Below are 14,805 nucleotides of genomic sequence, written 5' to 3' on the forward strand. Positions count from 1 at the left end.
GTCTCTGTAGCCATCTTCATCTTTGCCTCCGCCTCCATTTCTCGTCTCCTGTCTCTGCCTTCATTTCCATTTTCCATCAAACAAATATTGGGTTGGGAATATGGAATCACTAGCTAAATTACGACTGATCAATCCCACAACTAGATAGCCAACTGAAACGTTGTTCTGCCTTCAGCCCTCTAATACGATCAAGTATAACGTCCTTTGTTGTATTGCTGTATTGCCCTTTGTTCGTCAATTGAAACATTTGGACACATGTTTCCACTCCAGCTATAGGTAACTCGTTAGCTGTCGGCTACCGGTTGAAATCTACAGAATCAATGCCAAAACTGGGCTCCTTGGGCTTGTGATAAACATAACTGTCATCGGTGGCATAGATGAGAAGAAGGGCAACTGAAGATTCTCCTACAGCGACAACACCACCCGTCTCCTGGAACATCCGTGAGATCACCCACTCATCCTATACGTTCATGGGGTGGCGCATGAATAATTGAATTAATTTACTAAATCTAACCAAATACAATATCTATACGAAACGCTAGAAAATAAACAATCCTCTATCTCTGAAAATCTTCCTGTCCTCACTAGAGTCTTCTTCATGTCCACAAGTGCAACCATCTTTGAATTGTAAATCTCCTAATCTTTTACTAGTGGCCTTCCAATTCCTAGTTCCGTAGCTCTATTTGTTTGAAGCCCAGTCGGATACTTTCAGTCCTAGAGGCTGAAGAATTATCACTCTTTGTCTCCCATCTTCCCTTTCACTTCATTTTTTTTTCCAGAATCCATGTGAAATTTTATTTAGGACAAATTTCTTAAAGTACCCTAATTCAGGAAATCAACTAACTCTATCTTTATTGTTTACATATTGTCTTAAACTATCTTTAAGTTTTCTAACAATTGTCTAAAACCTCCCTTATTAGTAATTTTTCATCTCACTCTATTCACATGTCACATCACGTGATTGATTTTTTTAAATTCCTAAAATCCTCTTTATGATTACAATGTCAAAATATAACCATAACAGAATGGTGAACACTGCTCTTTATATAATCTTCAAGCAACGAAGCTTAGCAGATTCAAGCTCGGGCTAAAAGACGGAGATCTCAAGAGTTTAGCTGATCTGATTAAAATGATAAAATCAAAAAAACTTTTGACATCACCTATAAATCAAGTTATAGAGGTCATAATCTCACAATCCTTGCTCTATGTCGTGTCTGCTTTTTATGTTGCCTGTGCAAATCCAGCTGAAGCCTCCGTTCTCCATGCCCTTTCAGCTTTTATTTTTATTTCTTTTTCTCTCCCTTCTTTACGCCTAAGAAAAAGCAAACTTGGAGTGGTGTCAATTGTAATTGTCAGAGAACTTGGAGATAATTTAAGATAATATGTAAAAGGTAAGGATAGAATTTGCAAATTTCCTAAACCTTAGGGGTACTTAAAAAACTTGCCCTTTTATTTATACGAGTATTAGAACTTGATGGGTAGTAGAAGATGATATATAATACCATGAATCTCCCATGGCTCGTATTTGTTAAGTTCAGCAATGGCTCTGCCCGTAAAGCTGCTGTCCAAAACCTTCTAGATAAGGTAATACATCAACAATACCACAAGCAACCTTGCTTTGAGCAGTTAGGATTGAAGTGAGAGTCTAGATTTTCTTCCTTGATGATCTATGAGGTATGAAGCTCTCCTTCTTAGTGCCTTCTTTTGTTTGAGCCACTTTCTTTCGGGGTTAATCTCCATTCCAGTGTTCGGGGTTGGCTTCACAGCTCTTGACATCATTTCTGGTCCCTGCAACAACTCCATCTCTTGGTTGGTATGAAGCAACAACAACCAAGATGTGATCTCTGTGAGGACTGATAAGAAGCAAGATGTGATCTCTTTGCCTCCCTCTCTCTCTCTGCAATCTTTCTTCTTCCTCCTATTCTTTTTCTCCAACAATCACTTCAACTCTCTGCCTATGCTACTCCTCTTTGCCTTATTCTCTTCCACTTTTCTTCTCCTCATTCACTTCTCTCCCACAGACTTCAATTGATCAAGGACTACGAGTTACTGCCTGTGGATGCACTAATCTTCAGAAACTTGTTCTAGGCAACGATTTGTTCATAGGCAATGATTTTCACCTGATTTACAAAAGTGGGACGGAGGGTAATATTGGATTTTAAAAGAATTGTATACATCACGTTGTCTCACATGTGTATGGATTTGAGGGGATATTAACGGATGTTAACGGCAGGGGTAGAGCTAGTTAGACAGTTTTGTATGCCCTTAGCTTCAATCAAAATGATGTATTTTATGAGTTTATTGTAAATGAATAAAAGTGCATATTTGATTCATGTTCCCTTGGTATGTTTCTGTGTAATACCTTTAAACTGGACACTTAATGGGACTCGTGTTAGTTTAGAATGTTCACAGCCAGTGGGTCGGTCTGGGGAGACCTATCCTGACAAGGCTGACACTATGGCGCCACCAAGTCGGTTGGGGTGGCTTGTCTCAGCCACCGGAGTGAGACCCTAGGCACATACAGTGTAGGATTAATTGAATCTTTGAATTGGACCAGATTTCCAGTATTGCCCTAAACCTTGGAGATTGATGGGCAAAACTGGAAAGTTACACCCGACCCCTAGACTCGATTATGATATTGCACTAGTTGTCAGATTGGGCTGTCTTTGATGTACCAATCAGTGAGATCCTTAGCGGGGGTCAAAACCTGGGTATGTTGGGACAGTCTGAGAATTCATTTGAGTGGGTGATCATAGTGATAGGATCAACCCCTATGTCGGATAAAGATAATGATCGGGGATGCACTCTCACTAATGGAAACCAAGACTACCAGCAACTGATTTCAATCGTTGAGATTTGTTTTGCAAAACATGTTTTATATGAGATATAAAAGTATATATATTATGGTTTCGAAATGATTTGCAAAAGGCTTTAATTCCCGGGATCCATATAAGGAGAGAGTGCAACACTGTTCCTTGCAGCCGAGGGAGAGGTCCTCTCTTGTCGAGTAGTGTATGATCATTATGGGCTGCGAGGTTAAGTGTAAGACCATTGAGAATAATACCTGATGGACTAATCTTGCATCTGCCCATAGTCCCGGGTGTTACAAGGTGGCTTGGCCCAAGGACCACTTAGGGTAAGTGTTGGGCCCATAGAGCCCATCTGATGGGTTTCAGGGGGTGCACTATCCATAACAGTGTATTCGGCCAGGACTTGTAACAAAGGCTGGGCTGAACCCATGTGGCTGATGTGTAGATCAATGTTTGGGTCCCATGCCATACAACGAAGCCCAACCAGGCAGCAATTTGAAAGGCTAAATGAATACATAACTTAAATGGGCTTTAAGCCCATTTCGAAATGGGCTAATTTGATTAGTCACTTAAGGGGCGAATTCTGACATGGATCAGCTGATAGGATTGGACCCACACCTTATCCACTTAGAGAGTCCAAGATCTAAATAAAATTTAGATCTGGAAACCTCCTAATTAGATTAGGAGATGGTTGATTTAATCTGCAGATAAGATAAGGATTATCCCTTATCACTTAAAGGGACTTCTAATCCAAATATGATTTGGGTTAGCAACTCGTAATGGGATTAGGAGCTAATCCCTTTTTAAGTCTATAAAAGGAAGAGGGGGCGGCAGCTATTAGACATACAAGCAATACACATTCTTGTCTTCAGAGCTGAAGTCACAAGAAGAGAGAATCTACACCCTGCAAATACTCTCTTGCCGCCTCCTTCCTGCAGCCGCCGCCTATAGCAGTTCGATCTCTAGTTCTTGGGAGATATCAAGATTGGATCTTGATACCAATCTTTTGGAGAAAAGATTGGTGGGAGTTGTATTCACAAGCCATCCAGGTGATTCTTGAGAAGGGTCAAATTCTTTTGGAAGAACACTGTTGATTCTGCTCCACCCTGCACTGTGCCATCTTCAGTTGGAGTAGATTTTAGATCCTTCCTTGGGCGTGAACACCTCCATTGGGAGATACTACTTCTCTGTATTAGGTATTATCTCTCCCTACTCCTTTTGGTTCAGATCTGGTTCAGTTTATGATTCAAGAATGATCCTTGAAAATATGATTTTCTAAATGGGGAATTCAATTCCTAGTTGAAGGGAGAGAAAAATTTTTGAAATTTGCCCCCTTATTCTGCAATCTTTGGGTGTCCATGTGATGGATTTCTTATCCCTTCAAGTCAATTGTTAGAAAACTTAGGGGAACTCTAAGACATACAATATGTAAGGGTAGAGTTAGTCAATTATCTAAACAGTATGGGTAGTTTAAGAAATTTGCCCGTTTAGTAATTATTGGCATGCCAAACCATCCAAAAAGAGGATTGTTCTAAGAGTTGTAGCATTTGGTAGTAGAAAGAGAGAAACCCAACTTCGATTGGATTCATATGTAATGTGATGGTGTGCGATCTGGTTGCTCCTAGCTGGATGGCAGCTCGGACGTCGGTTGCTTATTTAGTTGGTCACACTGCAAATAAAGAATGCTTAGAGAACTTGGGGTGACTCACCCGATGTGGTCACACCGATGCTCAAGTTAGTACTTAGTGATTGTGAGCTATAAACTTGATAGAAAGAAAGCTAGAATGCAAATAATCACGCGTACTTTTGGTATGGGAGTAGGTGCCCTTATATAGTTGAGCTGCCGTGAGTCTCACGGAACACCTCTGAGATCCTTGGCACACGCTATTAGGAGTCCGTTCTGCACCAGGAGGTAGACATCGTGCTAGCCGATAAGGCTTATCAAGTCCGTCCGATTCGGGCAAGATGAGCATAATGTTAGATAGTTATGCCCTTAGCTCCAATAAGATTGATATACCTTTTTGATATTTATTGTAAATGAATAAAGTACACAATAAATCTTCAATCAGGAGATTTATCCTGCCAAGGCTGACATTGATGTGTCGCCAAGTTGGTTGGGGTGGCTTGTCTTAGCTGACAGGGTGAAACCTGAGGTACATGTAGTGTGGATTTTCTTGAAACCCTGAACTAGACCAAAATTCCAGTATTGCCCTAGACCTTGGACATAGATGGGAAAAACTGGATTGTTACACCTGACCCCTAGACTCGATAATGATACTGCATTAGGTGTTGGATTGAGCTGTCTTTGATATGCCAATCAGTGAGATCCTTAGAGAGGGTCAAAACCTAGGTATGTTGGGACAGTCCTAGAATTCATCTGAGTGGGTGATCATAGTGATAGGATCAGCCCCTTTGTCAAACAAAGTGAATGACCGGGGATGCACTCTCTCTGATAGAAACCTAAACTACTGGTAGTTAATTTCAACTGTTGAAATTTGTTTCTTGCAAAAATATATTTACATATATATATATATATATATATATATATTATTGTTTCAAAATGCTTGCAAAATGTTTTAATTCCCATGATCCATGTGAGTAGAGAGTGCAACACCGTTCCTTGCAGCCGAGGGAGAGGTCTTCTCTTGTCGGGCAATGTTTGATCATTATGGGCTGAGAGATTAAGTGTAAGACCATTGAGGCTAATACTTGATTGGATAATCTTGCATCTACCTACAATCCTTGGGTTTTCATAAGGTGGCTGGACCCAATGACCATTTAATGTAAATGTTGATCCCATTGAGAGCCCACGGTGATGGACTCAGGGGTTCATTGTCTTCTATAGTGAATTCAGCTAGGCCTTATAAGAAAGGCTGGGTTGAACCCATGTGCCTGATGTGTAGATCTATGTTTGGGTCCCACGTCATACAAAGATAGCTAACTGGGCAGCATGTTAAGAGGTTAAGTGAGCACATAGACTTAATAGGCCTAAAGCCCAATTCGATCTGGCTTAATAAGATTAATTAAATAGGGGGCGGATTTGGGATTTATACCTATCCACTTAAAGAGTCCAGATCCAAATAATGATTTGGATAAGGAAATTCCTAATTTGATTAGGAAGGCTGATCTTTATCTTCAGATAAGATAAGGGATTATCCTTATCTCTTAAAGAGAGTCCAGATCCAAATAAAATATTTGAATTAGGAAACTCCTAATAAGATTAGGAGATTCCCTCTTTAAGGCTATAAATAGGAGAGCAAGGCGGACCTCAAAAGACACACTCACAGTTTGTTGAATTAAGAGAAGACAGTATACAGTTTGACTGCCCCTGTATTCCACTCTTTTCTTCTTGTTCTTGCCACCCCTACCCAGTTCGATCTCCACATGTGGGAGTGATCAAGAATCGTTCTTGATATTGCTTCTTAGTAGAAGAGGCAATCTGAAATAGCACTCACTAGCCCTCTACTACATTCTTGCTAAAGAGTCGTCTTGTTGATTCTGCTTCACCTCACACTGTGTCATCTTCATTGGAAGTGGTTTTTGGTCTTCTCTTTGGGCGTGAACACATTCATTGAGAGTTATTGTTACTCCATATCAAGTATATCCCTCTCCTCCCTTTTTGATTTTAGATCTTGTCTGTTTTGTTTCAAGATTGATCCTTGAAAATGCGGTTTTCTAAAATAGGGAATGCGATTCCTAGATAGGAGAGAAAGATATTTTTGAAATTTTGCCTAGCCTTCCTGCAAGGCTCAGCCATCTATACGATGGATCTCTCATCCCTTTAGTGGTATCAGAGCTAGGTTCAAATCTTAAGCCGAATTAAACCAGATCTGAATCTGTGCAAATGGGCAGAAGGCGTTCTACCCGATTTGCGCAGTTAGGGTTTTTCTGGAAAATCGGTTCCTAGTTTTGGGCAATTGATCTAAAATTAAATATTTATTAATCTGATTAATATTTAAAACTGTTCTATATATTTTTCTTGGTTTTTGGGCTATTCGTATGGTGGAGATCGAATTCTTTAATGGCATAAGAAATCTATGCACTTGTTGTTCTATTCATTCTTGGTCTGTAATTAATATTTTTTAATTTTTAGATGGAATGTATAGGAATTCAAATTTGATGTAATATTAATAGAAAAGTAGATTTTCTATTTTATTCGAAGATGAAGCAGAAAGCGCAAAGGAGAGTACTTCGCAGATTTGGGTTCAGCCATCTGCGATTTGTAGTTTTGGAAATTGCATACTACGAACTAATCTTTGTTTTGCAAGGTAGTTGTCTTACGAACATCCCTCCTATTGATTCTTGATTGTCTTGTATCAGTTGTTTAATTATAGATCATCTTCTTGAATTAAATCTTGAAATTAAACACCAAACCCTAGATCCATTCGAACCAGATTGGACCAAACTTGTTGGACCGAATCTATGGTTCGATAGAGGCTGGCCTCAGCCCTAAAATTTTTTATATGGGCCAAGGGATTGATGGTTAATTGCAAAATGCAATTCGGCCCACAACTGTAAAACCTAGTTTTAAATTGTTAAAACTGCTTTAAGCCCAATTCAGCACAAAAGCTATATGGGCCAAACTGCTCTTTGCAGTTCAGCCCATATACCTAGACAATATTAATTGGTAATATTATGAAATTATATGGGCTTTAATTATGTGTTTTACAGTTGTTTAGTTGATTGAATCAATTATTATTTTCATGCATGTGATGTATGTGTGATGTGCTACATTAATGGGCCATAAGCACTTGACCGATGTTGATTCGATAGTGGCTCTTTCACACACCATGGCTGAATGCACATCATTGCCATGGTGTCCTTAAGATCATTGGATGATCCCCCTACATGGTGGGTCCCACACCAGCTTCCTCCCCAAGAGGAATCATGTGGAATCCGATGGGTGGGGTAGTGAACGACCCGTTTACGTACACAACTAAAAGAAGAAATTCTTCTTCATTAGCTGCCCACAAGGATGGTTCTTTTGGTCTAACTGGAGGACACCAGATTCAATGGCCAAGAGGATCAAGTCATACAACAGTGATAACGAGTCGGCTGTGATGAATCAGATTCGTTTGACTGGGACAATTCATGCCAGACCTTTAGTGGCAGAGGATCAGGCTTCCGGGTTCTGGCACTGTTACAATCCTTGTGTACAGGACCATTGGTGTTCTCCTTGTCATCCTTGGTAGGTCTTTGAAACTGACGAACTGAGTACTATTACCAGTATTTAAAAGAATTCATATCTGTGTCCCACAAATGCCCCACATTATATCCCAACCGTGTATTGGGAACATTTCCCACTTACAACATTGGGAGATGTTCCAATACACGCTGGGATGTGCATGTAGGGTGTTTGTGGGGTGCGAATGTAATCTCTATTCAAACAGTTGGCTAGGTCCAGTTCAACTTGCAACTTTGAAAAATAGGTAAGTAACTTAACACGGGTGGCTTTTGTAATTTACCTTTTTAATAATTTAACAATGGATTATGTACTGAAACACCATGGATTTAGAAAAACCTACCCTAGATTTTAGGTTTTATTAGAACACCCTAGATAATTGGAGAGGTAGCTTTTACAACTTTGAGCAGAAGAGGTAAGATAATATTATATATCCTCTCTATGAATATGGCTGAAATGCACATCTGCACAATTTTGTTCAAAATCAAAAATCCCTTGATGGGATTTAGTTTTGTTTTTCATGCAAGTAGCTAGGTTCAATTTTGTTCATTCAGAGTGTACCTTAGCTTAATCTGGCCTTTTGTGTATATATATATATATATATATATATATATAGAAAAAATTAGAAAAAATCCATTAACTTAGAATGCCCAAGGATAAAGACAAAAGGAAAAGAAAATCGTATTGTGTAATTTTAGAGATGATCGACAAGGTACTTGTTTTTCCTCTTCTTCAATCAATTTCTTGGCCCCAGATGGTTGCTAATACTCATAAGCCATTCAACCGAGATGTGAAATTTATGAAGGCATCCTCTTGGCACGGGATTGTTAGAGCACCCATTGGATGATCAAATCTGAACTCTTCTTCAGCCCGACTAAGCAAGGATTGGAATGAAGGGTGGTTCAAATAGGATATGGGAACCACAAACCGCTTCTTCTGGGTCTCTCCCACATAAACAGCCAAATGGCCTTTTGGAACATCTGTGACTGCTGCTGCTGTTGATGAAGTTAGTTGATTGATTGGCAGTAAGAAAAGAACGTCGAAGAATCATCTTGGCATGAACCAATCCAGGCAAGCGAATGCCCATGGCTTCTATTTTCAGATATCCCTATAACAAGGAGAAGAAGAAGAATAACTTTGAGAATAGAGATAATTTGCAAAGTAAAGACCTGATGTGAGATGGCATCGAAGTATGGTATGCATGTATATATATAGATGGACCAGATAGAAGTGGAATCCTCTCAAAATATTATTTAATGAATGGTGAAGACACAGTTGCATGGACCATGACAAGGGACATAACTAAGAAGGGTTTCACATGGTTCTGCTCCCAACTCCATTATTATGGCTGTAGTTAGGTCTGGTATGGTTGTTCCACTTTCACATGAATCGGTAGGTAAGTAGCGTAGGGGCCCATACTGCATTGTAGTACAAAGCAGATTTGACCATTGGTTTTAGGATACAGCTAGCTCTGACATTTTGTTTGAGTCACAGACCTACTAAAGAATGACCAGTGATCACTAGACAAACACAAGCCATTTGTTGGCCAAAGTTGGTGTCGGTTTAAACTATTGGGTAGAGCTGCATAAGCACAAACCTACACCCATGCTAAACACCTTGCCCAAATCCCACTATAACCTCAAGTTAGTGGCCTGTATACATCGATTTATATCTATATGGGAAAAAAAAATTGTTAATAACTGATGACAAGCGTGTAGTTACATGGGCAACGAGGGGGGACATGTGTCATGACGTTATGGTTTCACAAGGCTTTGCCACCCCGGTCAAATATCAAGATTGGTGGGACTAGTCGTGCTGTGGTATATATCCTTAGGAAAAGTATGCTGCAGCTCACTACAGAATTCTGAATTCCACTGCAGACCTATAATAATTTAAAATGATAAATATCCCTTCCCTATACACTAATACCTAGCAATGAATTGGCATCAATTCCAAGCTGACACTTATCCTAACTATATGTTGGACCAAAAAATTCTAACGCTGGGCTGAACCATCATTCACCCAAAATCTATTTATCGGTCAAACTTCCAGGCAAATTCTTTCTATGTAAGACTATCAACTCTTATATGGATATGTGGTCCCCTTTTTCAGTTTTAGTTTTGAGGTGCAATTTGGTTATCACAAAGACTATATATGTGTAAAATCATTGTATTTGATGAGATTGGAGCAACACATGTGAAGACTATATACAATCATCAATTGTCCACTCTTCAGGTCTGATCAAGTGGGTTCAATGGGACATGGGACATGAAATAAATCTTACTATATTTTATTATTGAAACAGAACCATCCATGAAATAAATCTTTAAATCTATCTATACTATTTATAAAGTGTGAATAGGTGCCCTAACTTCTAGAATTTTCATTAGATGTAAAATATCTCATTTTAAAGTTTCCTTGCTCAATTCCTGAATAGGAGAGGCTTCAACATTCTGTGTACTGACTGATGCAAGGGCAGATATCATTCATTTGCCATATGCTTGTGTTTTACCCGTGTTCTAGTTCAGTGGATACCCGACAAGTTCAAGACAACAGTCTCGTGTATGCTTGGGTTTCTTACAGTTCTCATGTTTCACTTTGGGATTTGTTTGGGTATTGGGACCCAAGCGGTTCTTGGAAGAATTTGCAAAGAGTGCCGCTCCAGTATCAAGATCTGCATTGGTCGGTGTATTGATAACGACAAGATGTTTCTCTTCCAGGACAGCTAGATCATATGCCCTATTGATGCTGGGCAAAGTGAAGGGATGAGAGATCCATCATATGGACGCCCAAATCTTGCGAAAAAAGAGGAAGAATTTTAAAATTTTTTCTCTCCCTTCAACAGGGCATCGCATTCCCTATTTAGAAAAACATGTTTTCAATGATCAATCTTGAACCATAAACTGAACCAGATCTGAACCAAAAGAAGTAGGGGAGAAGTATACCTAATACAGAGAAATATTATCTCTCAATGAAGGTGTTCACGCCCAAGGAAGGATCCAAAGAGTACTCTCATTAAAGATGGCGCAGTGTAGGATGGAGCAGAATCAGCAGTGTTCTTCTCCAAGAACTCTGTCCTTTGCAAGAAACAACAGGATGGCACGTGAGCACAGCTTCCTATCAAACCTTTCACAAAGAACTGATGTCAAGATCGAATCTTGACTTCTCCCACAACTAGAGATCGAACTGGCAAACTTGGGCAGCAAGAACAGGGAGGCAACAAGAAAGAATTCTGTAGGGTTGCTTAATTCTTCCTTCTATGATTTCAAATCTGAAAAGGATGTGAGCATGTATGTTCTAAAGGCTGCTGCCCCTTCCTTCTATTGTAACCCTAAAGGATCAGCTCCTAATCCAGTTAGGAGTTTCTTATTCAAATCATATTTGGATCAGACATCCCTTTAGGTGATAAGGATAAACCCTTATCTTATCTGCAGATTAGATCAACCTTCTCCTAATCTCATTAAGAGGTTTCTAGATCTGAATCACATTCAGATCTGGACTCTCTGAGTGGATAGGGTTAAGACCCTATCCTATCTACTAATCCATCTCAGAATTCGCCCCATATTTAACTCATTAAATTAGTCCAGTTCAAAATGGGCTTAAGGCCCATTAAGGTTATGTACTCACTTAGTCTTCCTATCTGCTGCCCAGTTGGGCTTCCTTGTATGGCGTGGGACCCAAGCATTGATCTACACATCAGCCACATGGGTTCGGCCCAGCCTTTGTTACAAGACCTGGCCAAATACATTGTTATGGACAGTGCACCCCCTGAAACCCATCAATGGGCTCTATGAGCCCAACACTTACCCTAAGTGATCCTTGGGCCAAACCACCTTGTAACACCCAGGGACTGTGGGCAGATGCAAGATTAGCCCATTAGGCATTATCCTCAATGGTCTTATACTTAACCTCTCAGCCCATAATGATCAAACATTGCCCGACTAGAGATGACCTCTCCCTCGGCTGCAAGGAACAGTGTTGCACTCTCTCCTTATATGGATCCCGGGAATTAAAACCTTTTGCAAACATTTTAGAAACCATAATATATATACTTTTATATCTCATATAAAATATATTTTACAAAATAAATCTCAACGATTGAAATCGACTGCTGGCAGTCTTGGTTTCCATTAGAGAGAGTGCATCCTTGATCATTACCTTTGTCCAACAAAGGGGCTGATCTTGTCACTATGATTACCCACTCAGATAAATTCTCAAACTGTCCCAACATACCCAAGATTTGACCCCCGCTAAGGATCTCACTGATTGGTACATCAAAGATAGCCCGATCCGACACCTAGTGCAATATCATAATCGAGTCTAGGGGTCGGGTGTAAGTTTCCAGTTTTGCCCATTAATCTCCAAGGTCTAGGGCAATACTGGAAATCTGGTCCAGTTCAAAGATTCAATTAATCCTACATTGTATGTGCCTAAGGTCTCACCCTGGTAGCTGAGACCGGCCACCCCAACTGACTTGGTGGCATAACAGTTTCAGCCTTATCAGGATAGGTCTCCCCAGACCGACACACCAGCCGTGAACATTCTAAACTAACACGAGTCTCATTAAGTGTCCAGTTTAAGGGTATTACACAGAAACATACCATGGGAACATGAATCAAATATGCAATTTTATTCATTTACAATAAACTCATAAAGTACATCATTCTGATTGAAGCTAAGGGCATACAAAACTATCCAACACAAAGGATCCAATCCAAGAATGTTGGATCTGAATTGCTGAAGACATCACCAAATCCCATGATAATCTGATGTAGTTTCTCATCTTCTCTCATGACTACAAGTTGTCTGGCCGATCCACAAGTGCACTCAAGTACAGGAAACACTGTTTAGAGTTCATCTCATAGAGCCTTCAATTTGGTGAAGTAGGTTGCTATCGAAAGATTTCCTTGTTGCAATGTTGCAAGATTCTTTTTGAGTTGGTAGGTTCTTGGTGCATTCTTCAGCAAGAATCTCTTCTCAATATCTTTCCATATTTCACTGGTTGTGTCTGTGTAGAAAACACTGTCATGGAGTTCACGCGCTAGTGAATTGAAAATCCAAGAAAGCACCATTGAATTGCATTTAATCCAAAGTGATTCTTGTGGTGACCATGTATTAGGTTTTGGCAATAAGCCATCAACAAAGCAATATTTGTTCTTGTCTCTCAAGGTGTCTCTCATCGCACGCTACCAAATCGGATAGTTGTCTTCACTAAGAGGACAAGACACCAATAAAGTTCCTGGATTATTTGAAGTATGAAGACAATGAAAGAATGGTAGGATCCATCTAATGGACGCCATGAAGGGTGAGGAATGGGTGGGCGAATTTCAAAAAAATTTCCTACTTTCTTCCAATTGGTAATCATATTCCCTAAATTTAGAATACATTATTCAAGGATTCTACTTGAACCATAATCAAACCAGATCTGAACCAAAGGAAACAAAAAAGATTATACCTGATCCGGAGAAACAATATCTCCCAAAGTTGGTGTTCACGCCCAAAGAAGAAACCAAGGACCGCTCCGGCTGAAGATGACACAGCTGTGGATGGAACAGAACCAGCAGGGGTGCGTCCTACACACTGGATTCTTTGCAAGAATCCTCTGGAAACCTTGAACACCGAATCCTTTTGGTCTTTCTTGCAAGATTGTTGTCAAGAACTGATTACTTGACTTTCTGTTGCTGCAAAGATCCAATCTTCCAAAAGGGAAGGGCGGCAGTTGGAGGAGGAGAAATCCAAGTACGAAGAGGGCAGAATTGTCTCTTCTCTTTGGAGTCTATGAGAGATCTGATCTCAATTCACAGGATGTGTTTCTTGCTTACTTAAACCCCTAGTTCGAAATCTGATATTTCTTCTAGGCTTACTCAAACCCCAGTTCGAAATGGGCTTTTGGCCCATTAAGTATTCAGTGTTTAACCAGTTTCCAATCTACTGCCCAATTGGGCTTCTTTGTATGGCGTGGGACCCAAGCATTGATCTACACACCAGCCACATGGGTTCGGCCCAGCCTTTATTACAAGGCCTAACTAAATTCACTGAAAGGCTCAGTGACCCCCTTGAGCCCATCACGTGGACCCTATGGGCCCAACACTTACATTAAGTGGTCCTTGGGCCAAGCCATCTTATAAAAACCCAGGTACTGTGGGCAGGTGCAAGATTAGCCCATCAGGTAATATCCTAAATGGTCTTACACTAACTTCTCAGCCCTTAATGATCAAGCACTGCCCGACAAGAGAAGACCTCTCCCTCGGCTGTAAAGAACAGTGCCGCACTCTCTACTCACATGGATCCCGGGAATTAAAACCTTTTGTAAATCTTTTGAAACCGTATATATACATATACATATAATAATTTTGTAAAACAAAATTCCAAGGATTGAAATCAACTGCCGGCAGTTTGGTTTCCATCAGAGAGAGTGCATTCCCGATCATTACCATTGTTCGACAAAGGGGCTGATCCTGTCACTATGACCACTCACTCAGATGAATTCTCAGACTGCCCCAACATGTCCAAGTTTTGACCCCCACTAAGGATCTCACTGATTGACACATCAAAGACAGTCCGATCCGACACCTAGTGATGTGTCATAATCGAGTCTAGGGGTTAGGTGTAACTTTCCAGTTTTTCCCATCTGTCTCCATGGTCTAGGGCAATGTTGGAAATCTGGTCAGGTTCAAGGGTTCAAGCAATCTCATAGTGCATGTGCCTTGGGCCTTACCCTGATGGCCGAAACAAGCCATCCCAACACTTGGTGGCACATCAGTATCAGCCTTGGCAGGATAAATCTCCCCAGACTTATCCAATGGATGTGAA

General features: G+C 40.3%; 1 pseudogene; it reads right to left on the minus strand.

Annotated features, from left to right (window-relative positions):
• Positions 1-8,614: 8,614 nt before the first annotated feature.
• LOC148848988 (auxin-responsive protein SAUR23 pseudogene) lies at positions 8,615-9,190 on the minus strand (annotated as a pseudogene).
• Between the last annotated feature and the right edge of the window lie 5,615 nt (positions 9,191-14,805).

This window comes from Nelumbo lutea, chromosome 6 (assembly GCF_056320005.1).
Source record: "Nelumbo lutea isolate HS-2025 chromosome 6, American lotus-T2T, whole genome shotgun sequence".
Taxonomy (NCBI): domain Eukaryota; kingdom Viridiplantae; phylum Streptophyta; class Magnoliopsida; order Proteales; family Nelumbonaceae; genus Nelumbo; species Nelumbo lutea.